The following is a 16,123-nucleotide window of genomic DNA, read 5'->3' on the forward strand; positions in this document are numbered from 1 at the left end:
AAAAAAAAAGAAAAGAAAAGAAAAGAAAGAAAGAAAGAAAAATATTTTTAACTATAATGTGTGATAAGAGTTCTGAAATACAAAAAATGCAGCAGGGCTGGCCAGGTTAGATGGAGCGACCTAGGAATGTCTCTTCGAGAGGTGACATTTAAGCTGATTCCTAGAGGGTGGGAAGGAGTCAGCCATGTGTCGAGGAGGGCAGGGGAGGCAGAGCAGGGCCTAGGGGCAGAGCTCTCTCAGGGGTTGCAGGAAAGCTGGGCAGAGGCTGGGGGCAGAGCTCTCTCAGGGGTTCAGGGAACACCCCTAGCCCAGGCAAATGGGTCCTGACTGGAGGAGAAGCAGAGGCTGGCCTTCCGCCTCGTCAGCAGCTTCCCCATCCCAAACCCTGGGAAACTGGAATAGCTATGGTAACATAAACCCCAGGTTAGACTTGGAATCTTTCACAGCTCTTGGGGTTCAGCCAGACTCCCACAGTCTGAGAACCCCCAAAGCCAAAGGAGGTCTCCACCCACTCTCTCCAATCCTTGGTGCTTTGTTCTTTTTCTCTCAATCAGCCTTTTCTTCTGAGCTGCTAAGTCACTGGCACCTTTAAAAGACTGTCAGAAGCTGAGGTTATTAAAGACCTCAAGCCACAGACACAATCACTGGCACTGTGGGTCCCAGGGCAGGTGAGGGAAGGTGGGTTGGATCTCCCGAAAGCAGTCTGAGTCCCTATTGAGGACAGACCGGCCACACCCTTTACTGTGCATCGTGGGAAGCTGCTCCCAGGGAGGGGTGGCCTGGATGAAAGATTTGTGGCCGACACTGTAATCCCAGCCGCGGAGACTGGGGACCGTTCCAGGGAAACAACCTCACCAAGTCCCTGGCATCACTTTACCCGTTGTAAAGAGCTCAGGCACAGCACACCCGGCCTTACCAGGTTCCCTCAACTCAAATCAATAATAAAATACACTAAAAAATGAAAAAGCATTAATGTCATTGCCAGAGGGTCAGGCTGTGCATGCATTAGTTTCATTCATCAAAATGCGTCCCTGGTCAGTTTCCAGGGGTTCTTGATTCCAAATATCCTTCTGCATCTTCTACAGCATGTTTTAGAGCTGAGTGGGGCTTCTTATTTCTCCATTTCATTCACCAAGTTGACCCTGCCCACCTTGGCTTGGCGTTTTCCCTGGGAGTTAAAGGGCTCTGCTGGGTGAGGGGTGCTGAGGGTCTGTGTATCACAGGGGATAGAAGGTCTCTGCGGCGAGGCCAGCCGAGCTTGGAACTCTGGGATGGCGGGTCTTGTTTGGGATTAGACATTTTAGTCTATGTGGCTGAGTGAAACAGAACACAAACATTGGAGTCAAACCTGGCTTCTGGTTTCTTGGCTCTGTGATCTTGGCAAATCACCAACTTTCAGTTCTCAGTTTCAGTTTTTCTTCTGTAAAATGGGGATAACAATACCTACTTTGTAGTATAAGTAGGCTATCTTACATTTTGCCTGGTACAGGCTGTGCTCGATATGTTTTTTTATTTTTATTTTTATTTATTTATTTTTTTAGATGGTGTCTCGCTCTGTCATCCAGGCTGGAGTGCAGTGGCACGATCTTGGCTCACTGCAACCTCTGCCTCCCAGGTTCAAGTGATTCTCATGCCTCAGCTTCCCAAGTAGCTGGGATTATAGGTGCCTGCCACCATGCCTGGCTACTTTTTGTATTTTTTAGTAGAGATGAGGTTTCACCATGTTGCCCAGGCAGGTCTCGAACTCCTAACCTCAAGTGATCTGCCCACCTTGGCCTCCCAAAGTGCTGGGATTACAGGTTTGAGTCACCACCCCCCACTCAAAATGTATTTTTTAATCTGTAATTTCAGACCCAGGGCCCTGAGTAGCCAGTTGCACCCTCCCTGGAACCATTTGGTATTGTAAGATGTTGGCATGGCGCCCAGCGTCAGAAGCCTACCAGCCCCAAGGTGCTAGGGTCAGCACACGTGGACGGGATCTTTGCAGCCCCGGGTTCTTAGGGTTCTGCAACAGCATGGGCCTGCTTGGTTGGCTCCAGAGCCTTGGGATACAGATCTCATGGGCTGGGGCTCACTTCGCTGACCTTCACAGTAGCTCAGCACCATCCTCAGGGCAAACCCAGTCGCAGCTGCCAACCACTTCAGATAAAAACAGGCCCACAGCAAAGTTTTCCATTTCTTAAAAGATAGGAATTTTATTATTTTTTCCGTTCAACAAAATTTGAAAGCCAACTGTGTGTCAGGTGCTCTTCTAGGTGTTAGTGACACAGCTGTGAACAAAATAGGTAGAGTCCCTGCTTAAGTGAAATGTATATCCTATAGAGAAGAGACCAGAAAATAAAGAAATACATACAGATGTCGATGCAATGTTGGGTAGGAATAAGCGCTATAAAGAAATGTAAAGCTGGCTAACGGGGATGGGGCATGATGAGGGTTCTATTCAGATGGACTTAGAATGTTTCTTTGAAGAGGTGACATTAAAAGGAGGCGCAAAGGAAAGAATGCTGTCCTATTCTCGCTCCCCTCCTCCACCCTCATTCTGCTCTGGTCAGCATTATTCCTGGAATTCTACTACAATCAGATCACTTCCCGGCTTAAAGATCCTTCAGTGGTTATTTTCTGAAAAAGCCGGAACACCTTTGGCATGGCACTCAAAAGATTTCAGGATATGGTACCAAAGATCACTTACTCTGTGACTCCTCTGTTTCAACCCACCCTGAACTACTCACACTTCTCCAAATGCCGCCAGGTGGCTCACTCTGCCTCTTCTTTTTCAACCCCTACCTTCCCCTAGTCTTTGCACCTGCTGTTCCCCTGCCTGGAACGCCCTTTGTCTTCTCCCTCTTATCCATCAGGCCAACCTCAGTAGGTCCCTTGGAGGCCCTCCTGTCCCAACCAGGTTTTCTCCCCATCCTCTAGGCTGACCCCTTGAATAGCACCCACCATACCATGAACCACAGGATCCTTAGTTGATATCCTTGCCTGTCCCCCATACCAGACTACGAGCCCCCACAGAAATTATTTGCATCCATCCTTAATTCTTAGTATAGAACCAAACACATAGTAGGTGTTGACTGGATTAATAAATAACAGAGAATAATTCATTCTGTTTATTCTCCATCACTTGATGGAGCCCTTTTCAGCATGGCTTATTAAAAAATTTTTATGGCACATAGTAGGTATATATATTATGGGGTACACGAAACACTTTGATACAGGCATGCAATGGGTAATAATTATGTCAGGGTAAACGGGGTTTCCATAACTTCAAGCATTCATCATTTCCTTGTGGTGCAAACATTCCAATTGTACTCCCTCAGTTATTTGAAAATGTACAACAAATTATTGTTGTCTGTAGTCACCTTGTTCCGCTATCCATAACAGATCGTATTCATCGTATTGCTTTCATTGCATATTTTGTACCTGCTAATCATCCCTACATCCCCCCAACCCCACTACCCTTCCCGGCCTCTGTTAACCATCATTCTACTTTTCTATCCCCGTTAAATTGTTTATTTTTAGCTCCCACAAATGAATGAGAATATAAGAAGTTTTCTTTTCTGTGCCTGGCTTATTTCATTTAACATGTCCCCCAGTTCCATCCATGTTGGAAATGATGAGATCTCCTTTGCAAAATCAGCATTTCCCTAACTGCCTCTACATGTCAACCACATTTCATATTCCAATATTCGCCATCCCAGGCATTCTGTCCGCCATACCCTGCTCTTTTCATTTTTCCCGCCTTATCTCCCTCTAGCACCCTTCACCATGGAGTCATTAGTTACGTTTATTGTTTATTACTGATTGATCTCCTCCCTGTAGAGCACAAGCTTCACATGGGCGGGGTCTTTATCTGTTTTCTCCCTGCTGTATTCCAGTGCCTGGCACATAGTAGGGGAACACATTTGTTGAATGAATCACAGCAACTCAATGCTGCTGGCATTTCAGGATTCCTGCTTGGGAACAGAGAGTCAGGGAGGTAGCCTTGCCCACGGAGGCACAACCAGTGAGGCTGACGGCAGGTTCGAGTCCCCTCACAGCCAGAACTCTTGCAGCTCTGTGGGCTGCTTCTCAGTGTCCTGCTCCACAACCAGATTGAAAAGTGAGCCCGCTGGCTCAGGAGCTGTGCCCTGGTTACAGCTGGTGCTCTACTTGCTGCTGGTGGTGGGGTTGTGCTGGATTTCCTCATGCTCAGCAGTAGAGATTAAAGACACCTGGCTTAGGGTGGGGATTGGGGGTGGGTGGGAGGCCGGCAGGTGATTTGGTGGAGAGGCTTGGTTTGCACAGACCCTCCCACTTTGCCCTCCCAAAGCGCAGAGATTACAGGTGTGACCCACCTTGGCTGGCCAAGAACTCAGGTTGCTAATCCCTTCAGCATGCGTTTGCTTTGTAAACAGTCCTGCAGCCAGCTCAGGTGTGGCCCTGATTTGGCCTAGCCAGGCCTCTTCCCGGGACTTCCCAGAGGTGCTGCCCTGCTGCGCTGCTGTCTCTCCAAAACTCCGGCAAGCCCACCTCAGATTCTAAAGGGGGCCGGGCACGGTGGCTCACGCCTGTAATCCCAGCACTTTGGGAGGCCGAGGCAGGCGGATCATGGGGTCAGGAGATCGAGACCATCCTGGCTAACATGGTGAAACCCCATCTCTACTAAAATACAAAAAATTAGCTGGGCGTGGTGGCGGGTGCTTGTAGTCCCAGCTACTCGGGAGGCTGAGGCAGGAACATGGCATGAATCTGGGAGGCAGAGATTGCAGTGAGCCGAGATAGCGCCACTGCACTCTAGCCTGGGTGACAGAGCAAGACTCCATTTCAAAAAAAAAAAAAAAAAAAGATTCTAAAGGCGTGCTGAGGGCTCCAGTGAGGCACACTTAGTGTGCCCCCCAAACTGAGTCCTCACCTTCTCCCATCCATGCCCCCATCTCCTCGCCACCCCCTCACCCCCCTGCCACCATGCCCCACACATGCCAGGCTCAGTCACACCTCTGCCTGTACACACCCTGCCTGCCTGTACCTCTTCCTGGAAGACCCGCCCCTTCTTTTTCCACTTACTGAACTGTTCCTCCTCCTACAAGAGCCAGACCAAGGGCTGCACTCTCTGGGAGGCCTTCTTGCTGCCTGGCCCTCTACACACACACACACGTGCACAAAGATACTCTGTATACATACATACCTTGTATACACACACACACACAGACACATGCACATACAAGGGCACAGACACACACAGCACCCAGATTCTTCACACATAGACGTGCAGTTGTACACACAGACAAGACACATGTACCGTATACACTATTCACACAGTCACATGCATATAACATATGCACATACACCCATAAACCCCTTCCCCTCCACATGCACACAGTCCCGTATTCCCTCCCGAATACCCCCACTCACATACACAGATGTGCCCCACCACCCCTCCTTCCCCACACCCATCACATACCCACCTCAGCGCCGTACTCCCTCCCCTCAACAGCAGCTGCTCACCGCTTCTCTACGCTGCTGGGCCTGGCTATCCTTCAGCAGGTCCTGCCCTGCACCATGGCATGTTCATTCCCTGTCCCTCACTCCTTGACTGACGGCCCTGTCTGAGCCCCAGTCCTTAACACTGGCATCTGGCACACAGGAGGGAAAATTGACTGGGAGGTGAATGTATGAATCCAAGGGAGCTCAGAAGTGAAGGGTGAGGCTGAAATGAGCTCTAGAAATGATTCGGGCCAGGCGTAACAACCAGGAGAGTGCAACCCTGGGCATCAGAGGACTGGGACAGGACAAGGGTATCTTTGCTTTGAATATCAAAAACAAACAAGCAAGCAAAAAAACAAACAAAGAAGAAACAAAACAATAAAACAGTTCCCCGGTGACTCTCATGTGCATCCTTGGTTGAGAACTGCCGGTCAGGACCACCAGCCCCGTTTTTTACACACAGGAGAAGTAGATGGTTCCACCCCACACAGTAGGGTCAGGAGCTGAGTCCGGGCATGGTGATGTTGACTGAGCCTGCCTCACAGAGCTCATGAAGTGTGCAGGCTGTGGGATGATCACTCCATCGGCAGAAAGAAGACAGGAGGGCTGGTCTGCACCAGCTCTGGATTGCTGGGGGTGGGAATCCTAAATGCCTTTGTTTGGGGAGTAGCAGGTGCAGAGCAGTGGCCTTAGGTCAGGGGTAGTTTTGCCCCCAGTGGACATGGAGCAATTAATGTCTGGAGACATTTTTGATGGTCCCAATTAGGGGGCAGGTGCTATTTGTACCTGGGGTAGATACCAAGGTTGTTGCTAAACATCTTGTGATGCACAGACAGCCTCCGTTACAAAGAACTATCCAGCCAAAAAAGTTAGCAGTGCCACAGTTGAGAACTTCTGGTGTAGACAGAAGAACACGGGATTTTGAAAGATATCCCAGCTCTGCGTGTGACCCTGGACAAATCACTTCCATGATACCTCTCAACCTGGATTTTCTTGTTTGTAAAGGCGATAATCACGCCTATCATAGGGTTATCGTGAGAATCAGCTTTCACTGCAAAGCACCTAGCCCAACACAGGGCACATGGAAGGTGCTTAATAAACGGTGGCCTTCCGGAGCATCCTCTGCATCTGCGGTGAAACTCTACCTTCCTTTTCTTTTCTTCCTAAAGACTTCCATATTCCCCTATGCCAAGATTTTTCAGGATCTGCCTCCTAGTGTCTCCCTGATCTCTTGACTTTGGAGGTAACCCTGCTCTGCCCAGGCCTTCCTCCCTTTAAACTTCATGTGCGTGTAAGGGGGTGTTCTGAGTCCATCATCTTCCTCAATCCTCCCACCCTGAATATACAAACATATCTGTGTTGGACACAGGGCACATGGAGTGTGTGTGTGTGTGTATACACTCATGAGCATTTCTACACTTTCCTCTCTGGTCTGATTTTCAGCAAGATGATGATGGGGCATTGCTGATTTGGAGGCACAGCATTTCATCTGTAAACGTGTCTGAATGTACATCCTTAGGTGTACTCACCATCTGAAAATTAGAAAGGCCTACAACCACAAGTGAAACTTTCCTTTTCTCCAGTATTGCTCCGCCTTGCTCTAGGTTTTTGAGGAATCCGCCACCCTTGTTTAGACAGAACAATGTCAAGGAACTCCAGAAGGAGATTGCAAAGGATCTTTCCCAGTCCCAAGCATCTCTGGGACTTGATGCTTTCCTGTCTGCCTCAGGAGTTCAATACACCTGTGAGAGGTCTCCGGATAGCCCACCAAAGAGCCAGGTCCAGAAGAGAAGTTCCATGGAGAGTGCTCAGCCCAGCCTTTCTCTCTTCACTGGATGAGCTGATCTCTTCTCTGTAGGTGCAAACCCACAGTAGGGGCCATTGTCCCAGGCTTCTCTAGGCACACTCTCCTTCAAAGTTGCCAGGGTCTCAGAGGCTGGACGATCAGGTCACTGTGCCCTGCCTTGCTGTCTTGCTGTGGAGCACTGCTCTTTGCCCTCGGTTGGCAGCCAGTTCTGGGGGCTGAGCTGACACGCTCACTCCCCTGTCCCCTAGCCCTCAGCTGCTGAGCAGGGCTGGGCTGCAGCAGCCTCTGTGCTCTCCCCACCCACCCATTACCCACTGTCTGCCACCTGAGCAGGCCCTCTACCTGCCCATGATGACTCTTTCCATCACTCACCCTGGGAGGCCTCCAGGTCAAACTACCCTGCCTGCCACCTGCCCTGGCCAGTGGGCAGCCTGTTCCAGAAGACACTTTAAGGCAGACACAGAAATGCCCAGCCACAACAACTGGCCAGAAATCTGGCTGGAGCTGTCTTCACGCAAAAGAGACACTAAATGAACTTGAATGGGTGGATGATAGCCTCTCTCATCTTGAAAGGTCACCTCCTTTTACGAGGTCACCAACATGTCCACTAATTGCAATTCCCACTCCTTCCTGTTGGAGTCTTTCAAGGACTCCTCCTGAAGCTGGGTCCTCTTGCACCCCTCCATTTGCTCCCCTTTATTACACACCGCCCCACCCTCTTTCTAAAATGCAGATCCCATGATGTCACTCCCTTCCTCAGAAGCCATCAGTGGCTCCCCAGTGCCTCTAATAGAAGCTCTAAATTCCAAATCATGCTTGTTCAGGCCCTTCATGGTCTCTTCCAGCTGCCTTCCCTAGTCCTTACTCCCACTACAGGCTCACTTTCAGCATGCTTTGACCTATATCCCAGACACAGCAAGCAATTTCTGCCTTCTTTGCCATTATGCTTTTGTTTCTTTTACCTGGAGTAATACCCATCCTTTCCCATTTCCCTGCTCTTGAAACCTTTTTCATCCTTCAAGACACACTTCAAATGGCTCTTCCTTTTCAGAACCTGCTATCTCAGGTGACTCTCTTGTCCCATAGCACTTTGTCCCCATAATACAGCCAAGTGCTAGAATTCATTGAATGCACATTTGTCTTCCCAAGTAGTAAAAGCTACTATGTGTTATTAATCACTGTGGTCAGCACCCCCCGTCCTATATCCCATTGCTTGGCATAGACTAGGGACTAGATAAATTGTGGAACTGAAGGGTTTTCTGCAAGCTGTTTTAGGAAATATGGAGGCTGACAGATGGGGGTGGGGGCTCGGTGACTGGCAGAAATCCAGGCAAATAGGAGTGTGGGCAGAGGAGTCAGCCTGGAGAATGACCAGGAAAGATGCGGAGGTTTCCTGAAGGCATGCTCTGGTGGTTGGGAAGCCCACCTCCCATGATAACATGCTATTTTCCCATCTGTCAGAACTAGGCGTCCTCTTTCCTTCCTCAGCTTCTTCCTCTTCTCTCCAGGTCCCGTCTCTGGCTGTTCTCCAGGGGAAATTTATATCTGTAATGGTGGAATAATTAGCTCCCAAACCTGGCGTGCATTAACCTTGAATTGATGGTGTCAGCTAATGAGTGAGGGAGCAGGAGGGCTCAGGAGTTACAGCGCCTCTAACAGCTCTCCTTTCTGTGGGGCCTGGCTTGAGCTGATTGGCTTCCAAACCCTGAGAGAGTCCTTGTGCATGTTTTCACTCTGAGGTAAGACACATCACTGTAGGGGTTCCCCCGTTCTATGTCCAACATCGGTCATCATTTTAGTCAAATATTCCCCGAACCCCAAGTAAATGAAACAATGTGTTTCTTCCCACAGTGATATTCTTACCTGTGGACCTCCAGTTGCTCTGGCAACTAACCCTGTTAGTATATTACCCCTACTTACTAACTGTGTACACCTGGACTAGCTACTGGGCTTGAGTCTCTGTTTTCTTAACTGTTAGATGAAGATAATTATAGTATCTACTTTATAGGGTTATTGTATGAATCAAATAACCTCATATGCAGATGTTCAGTCTATAATGTGAGCTGTTATGATTATTACTTAATCCAGGTGAGCACCATGACACTACATGTTCTCCAGGCCTCGGTTTCCCTCACTCTAAAATAGGGAGTGGGACTCGGCCATCATTAAGTCTCATCTGGAATGCTAAGATGCGACCGTTCATAGGTTTTTCCCTCCACCCTGACTATGTGCCCAATCCTCCTGCTATTTCTTACCACCCAAAATCTTGCTTGATTTGTTCCATTCAGTGATGTAAAAAAATTTTAAAATGTCTCCAATAATAGTCGTTAACAGTCCTAGTAATTCGACGATGGAGAGAAGAGATTTCCCTTAAGAGCTCCAATTAAAGCTGCTTCCTGCAGTCCAGGAAAGTGACTGCACCATCACCAGCTGATTGCTAGATATTTGTCTCCTCTGGCAATCAGCCACATCAGTTCACACCATAATCCTTACATCCACATAGTATTTTACAGTTTAGAGGGCTTTTCCATCTCTATTATCTCATTTCACCCTACCAATAATCCCATGGCAGAGCTGGAGTAAATAGTGTCACTCCCGTTTGATAGACGGGAACATTCATTCATTCGTTTTGTACTAACTGCCGCAGCTCAGATGCTTGGCATATGTGGCTGAGGTGTCACTGCTCTAAGTAAGTGGTGGCTCTGGGTCAGGGTTCAAGACCTCCTTGTGCTGGGTTCAGTGTGCCTGCACCCCCAACACTGCTCTCTTGCAGTGTGCCCCGTCACTACTCCTGAATCCTGAACTGAAGCCCACATTCAAGATAGCATTTCAGCTGAGGCGTACCGTTGGCTTCCCCTGCTCAGCCTTAGCCACCTGCTAACTTGCTGCTCACCCTTCAGCCCTAGCTCCTCTTCTGTGAACCCTCCCCCGACCTTGCCCTTCTGTCCCCCTCCCTCCTTTGTGCCTGTGGATCCATCTTTACTACCACATTTACCACATAATATTGTAATAGTTTATGTACCTGTATATCTGTACCTGTTCCCCCACCCCCTCCACATACATCCCACCTATATACAAAGCCACTAGACAGGAAATTCGGGAGGAAATTCGGGACCCTCATATGATCCCTGCATCGCCAGAGTCAAGCCCAGCGCCCGGCATGGGCTCAGTGTTGAATGGACAGAGTCATTTTGAATTGGTCTTTCCCCTTCCTGAGTAATGTTTGGTATCTCATACCCTCTGGGTGTGGATGAATGAGAAAGGGGAGAGGGAGAGGAAGTAGGGAGGAGAGAGTTATGAAAAATGGAAGCTGGAGACCGCACCTGGTACCTTTCTGCCTCTCAGAGCAGATTGTTTTAACATGGGATGCCTCTGTTTATAGATGTTCAATAGCTGTAAATGGCTTGTACATAAGAAACCTCCTCCCATTCCACCCTTACTCATCTCCCACAGACCCTAGGTCAGGAAATTAGAAAGACAAAAAGCAGCCAAGTGATTTGCTTAGAGGAAATGAAAAGGAATTTATGCCAATTGTGGCTCAAGTGCTCTGGCTGCCTCGTTAGTAGGTAATATCCCCACATAAGGTGAGTCAGTGGTCCCAAAGTTCAAATAACTTGCCCACATTCACATCGCTGGCCGAGGTGAAATCTGACCCGAGGACCCCTGGTCCTTGTTGAGGCCCCTGCTCTTTTTCTACTGCACTCCTCAAAAGAGTGTGGAGAAAGATCCAGAGGGAGTCTGGGATGGCCCCATGAGGAAGTGAGATGAGGAAGCTGCTGAAAGCGCAGGCGTAGTCAGGAGCACTGCCAATGACCCCAGGCTCCATCGGTACCAGGCAGAAGGGTCTCAGTGTAAAAAAAAAATTACTCGACACGTAATAGAGCACAGTAAGGAAGACTTTCTACGGGACCCTTGCAATAGGTAGAGAAACTACAGCAATGGGCTTTTGCAGTGTGGGAGAGAGATTGGGCTCAGCTCCGAATACACTATGGGAGAGTAAGAGTTTATAACCAGGGAGCAGGGTGGGGTCAGTGGATAGAAAATGACTAAGAGGAACTATCAGAAGTGAGAAGGATTCTGGCTAAACCCACCTGAAAGATTTTTGCTGAAGGCAGGCCAGGGTGATCAGACCTCACGTAGGAGAGGGCAGAGGGTGCAGAAGCTGAGCAGACATCAAGCGTGTTCAGATATCAAGGGTGGGGTGGGGGTTCTTGCTAAAACTGGGTTTTACAAGAAAATGCACAGATGGACCTAAAAGAAGGTCCAGTAGCCTGGTGAAGGTTTGATCAAGCAAAGAATCTTTGTCATTAGACACAAATTAGGTCAAGATGTGGGATAGGGCGATGCCTGGAGAAGGTTGTGTTGAGCCTGGGGAGTGGTAGGGGTCTCTGTAGGTAGGCTCTGCCTCGTCTTTGTCTGTGGTTACCTTACCTGCAAAGAGTCCCTGAGCCCAAGAAGATGGGCCAGGAGGTGAGGCCATCAGGGCCATTTATCCTGAAGGGACCACCAAGGAGGTGCAGATGGGAGCCAGTGACAATGCTCTGAAGGGTCCCTGAAGCCAGAGCCCCAAAGCTCTTGTGAGGGAGAGGGTTGCTCTGCTGGTATGTGTGTGTGTGTGTGTGTGTGTGTGTGCACGTGTGCACACACATGTGTGAAGGTGGAGGTTGTCTGACCCTTCAGGAGTGTAAACTGACCCCCGTTCAGTGTGGTTATCTGGGCTCTTGTCCCTGGCGACACTGACAGTGCCATCTGCAGTAAATCTCCCTCCACCTCAGCTGGCTCCTGTCCCATATGACCATTTGGGTCATGTCCCCCAACCCCACAGGGGCCCCTGCCAGACCAGCTCTCAGGTAAGGCAGTTAACTCATTTTTCCAGACAATGACTCATGAGAAAATATCTCTGATTTGTGGGAACACGATGGATCTGGGAGCTGGCAAATGGCCACGGGGCAGGGACAGCAACCTGAGCACAGAGTGCCAGCTCCCTCCCGTCTCTGGTTTTGCTCAGCAGCAATTCCCACCTAGAGGCTCAGGCTGAGCTCTAGCTGCTCTCCCCAGCCTCCACCAGGATGACCCTGCACCGTGGGCCCTGACAGAAAGACCTGGAGCCAGGTCCTCGAAGGTGGGACTCAGGGATTGAGATCAGAATGAAGCAGAGGCCCTGCCCGTGACTTGCCTCCTGAGATCATGATGACATTGTCCTGCACTTGCACTCCACAGTGACTTGTCCCTACTAGCTAGTGAGATCGTGGTGTGTGTAGAATCTTCAGAGATTATGAACTGCCTTGTTCAACCATAACTTACAAGCTGGGGAAATATTATTTGAATTATATGTGGCTTCTTCACTCATTAATTCAGTCAACATTTGCTAGCACCTGCTCTGGGCTAAGCCTTGTGGTAGGTCCTGAGGACTCAAAGAGGTATAAGACATGGTATATAAGACCCCCTGGAGGGAGGGGTTCACAGACAACTACAGGAGAGAAAGTTGTAAACAAGCAACCCACGATGTAAGGCAGGAAGTGCCATGATAGAGAAAGGGGCCTGAGGAGGTGGGAGAAGAGAGGTGGGAGGGCGTGACTACCTGGGACTCTGAGCAGACTCAGTAGGGAGGTAACACCTGAACTGGTTCTTGAGGATGAGCAGCAGGGCCCTTCTCAGTGGAGGTAACAGTCTGTGCAAAGGCCAGAGATTGTGAGGGCGAGAAGGAGTCTTAGGAAGACATCAGGGTAGGAGACAGAAAGAGGAGTGTCAAGAGGTGGGCCTGTGACCCATTGGGAGAAGCCAACAAGTTCGGGCTTTATCACATTGACAATGGAGAGCCGACAGAGGATTTAACTGGAGAGCTGCTCACTTGGCATACAGAGCATGGGAACAGGCTCATCTGCTAGAGAAGAGCTCCAGTGTGCAGGTCATGTGGTCAGTGCCTGGAGAGGCAGTGAGATTTAGGTGGAGAAACCTTTATGATGAGGCTGCAGACCAACTGTGCTGCCCGTCTTGCTAATCAACTCTGTAGACCAGTAAGAAAGAGTATGTCCGGGCGCAGTGGCTCACACCTGTAATCCCAGCACTTTGGGAGGCCGAGGCAGGCAGATTACGAGGTCAGGAGATCGAGACCATCCTGGCCAACATGGTGAAACCCCGTCTCTACTAAAAATACAAAAATTAGCCGGATGCGGTGGCATGCACCTGTAATCCCAGCTACTCTGGAGGCCAAGGCAGGAGAATCTCTTGAACCTGGGAGACGGAGGTTGCAGTGAGCCGAGATCACACCACTGCACTATAGCCTGGTGACATGAGCGAGACTCCATCTCAAAAAAAAAAAAAAAAAAGAAAGAAAGAAAAAGAAAGTGTAGATGACTCAACAAACTTCAGTCCCTAGAGCTGGTTGGAAGAGCAGTGCCGGACGTACATCTTGTCCCATTAAGGGCGGCACATAATCATTAACGGTAGATCATGCTCCAGCCAATATATAAACGTCGACATAAACTCACAGAAGTTCAGAGCAGGAAGGTTCTTATACCATCTTTTCATTAAGTTTTATGTTTCCATTGAGTTCTGAGACTAATAATCCTCCTCCTTTCCCCCTTTGCTAATGATCAAAGACCTTCTTTTATTTTAAAGATGGGAAAATTGAGATCCTGAAAACGTACACGAATTACCCCGATCCCACTTGTGGCCAACGGCAGCATTAGAACGCCCAAAGACACACGTGGGGCTGTGACTCTTCCAATTATGAAAGGATATCACTGCAAAGTACCTACAGGTGGGGATAGACGGATACAATTGCTTAGGAAACTTGTGGAAGAAAAAAAACCACTCTCCTCTTCTCGAATTACCTCGATCCCCAGACCAGATGTTACTGGTTTGCCAGCCATGTTTTCTCAGTTTCTGCAAGATTGGCCTTCGTATCCCGAGAAGAGATAACAGGACAGTGAGAGGAGTGGAGAAAACACTCCCCTTCTTTCATTGCTGCCTGTCCCATTCAGGGAGCCCGTGTGACTCCAAAAGTGGCCTTTCTCCTCTGAGCATGTTAGCAGAGGGTTCAGTAGAGAGTGCTATATTAAATAATGCAGCCTTCCTCCTTTCTTCCATGCCAGAGAAGTTTACAAAACAGGGAGGAAGCCTTCCTACTCCTCACAGCCAGGATTCCCTGCCCTGGCCCTCGGCTGCTGCCTCAGGGTGAATCTGTTGCTACGGTCACCGAGGCATCTCTGCAGGTATGTATTTTACATGTAACTCACTAGGAAGGATGAATTCAAAATTTTCTCTTTTGCTCCTATCTAGGGCTGCTATATTTAGCAATAAAAACCCAGGACGTCCAGTTAAATTTGAACTTAAGATAAACAATGAATGCTTTGTTAGTATGAGTATGTCCTAAATAGTGTATCATTTGATGTTTATCTGAAACCTAAATGTAACTGGGCATCCTGGTATTTAATGGGACAACTATGCTCCTACCATAAGGAAAATGGCCCGTATCCATTTTCTCTGCCCAGAGAGCAATTGCTGACCCTCGTTTTTGCTATGATGCTCTGCTTGGAACTTGTTAAAATAATTGGTCAAAATATACAAGTGCCTGGGGAGTTCAGATGCCTGCATTTCTAGAATAGTGTGAGAAATGGAATCCAAATGGCAACACTTCTGCTGATGAGTCACCAGCGGTGTGTATGTGCCTGCTGCCAGTTCCTTCTTTGACTGGACTGAAAGGTCAGAGGAGTGAAAAACAATCACCAACCACCGACTTCTACCAGAGCCCAGGCCATTAAGCACCTTCGATTTTCAATGGGCTGTTTTGTTGTTGGTAACCATTATGGTTAATGTGTAATTAGACCATGGAAAACACCTGCTTGAAGCCAGGGCTTGTCCCTGCTCTTTAAGCCGTATCTTTACTGATTGAACTATTAATAATTTGCTCATATCTGAGAGAAGTGTCGTCCCTTCCCAACCCCAGTCATTTAGAACTAATGTAACCCTTTAAAAGTTACAGAATAAAATTCACGCACAGTGAAGGAAATAAATTGTCTGTGGACATTACCCAAGAGGATGGCAAAAGAGTTTCTGGAATGCCCCAAACTCTAATCGAGGTGACCTGGGTAATGTCCTGGCGGAGGAAAGAAGTTGTAACTAAGGCTGACACGTCTTCGGTAGAATTGCGTGGTCTCTGAAGAACAGTAGAGTTTGCCAGTAGGGATGGTCAGCTTGGAGCCTTGAGATGGGAAACTCGCAGAACAAGAATTCGGTAGTGTTTTTCCAGGGCCTTCCAAGGGAGAGAGGCTGTAATCTGCCAGAAATGTTTTAGGACATTGGAAAGGTTGTCACTGGTGGAGAAAGGGTAGTTCACGAGACCTCAGCACAGGTCTGGGTGACAGTCCCTCTACCTGCCACCAACCTCCTTTTCCTTAGCTTTTATTTCAGCTCAAGAAGTGATGTTCTTTTTATAATTTGGCTTCCCTTTTGAATTTGTTTTTGGGGTTACCAGCACCGACTGTGTTGCATAACCTACCTTCCTTCCTTCCCTTTCCCTTCCTTCCTTTCTTCCTTCCTCTTTCCTTCCTTCCTTCTCTCCTTCCTTCCTTCTCTCCTCTCCTTCCTTCCTTCCTTCCCTCCTTCCTTCCTCTTTCCTTCCTTCCATCCTTCTCTCCTCCCTCCCACCCCTCCTTCCCTTCCTTCCTTCCCTCATTCCTTCCTCTTTCCTTCCTTCCTTCTATCCTCCTTTCCTCCCTCCCACCCTTCCTTCCTCCCACCCTTCCTTCCTCCCACCCTTCCTTCCTCCCACCCTTCCTTCCTCCCACCCTTCCTTCCTCCCACCCTTCCTTCCTCCCATCCTTCCTTCCTTCTCTCTCCCTCTCT

The sequence above is a fragment of the Mandrillus leucophaeus genome, unplaced genomic scaffold (assembly GCF_000951045.1).
Source record: "Mandrillus leucophaeus isolate KB7577 unplaced genomic scaffold, Mleu.le_1.0 Scaffold855, whole genome shotgun sequence".
NCBI lineage: Eukaryota > Metazoa > Chordata > Mammalia > Primates > Cercopithecidae > Mandrillus > Mandrillus leucophaeus.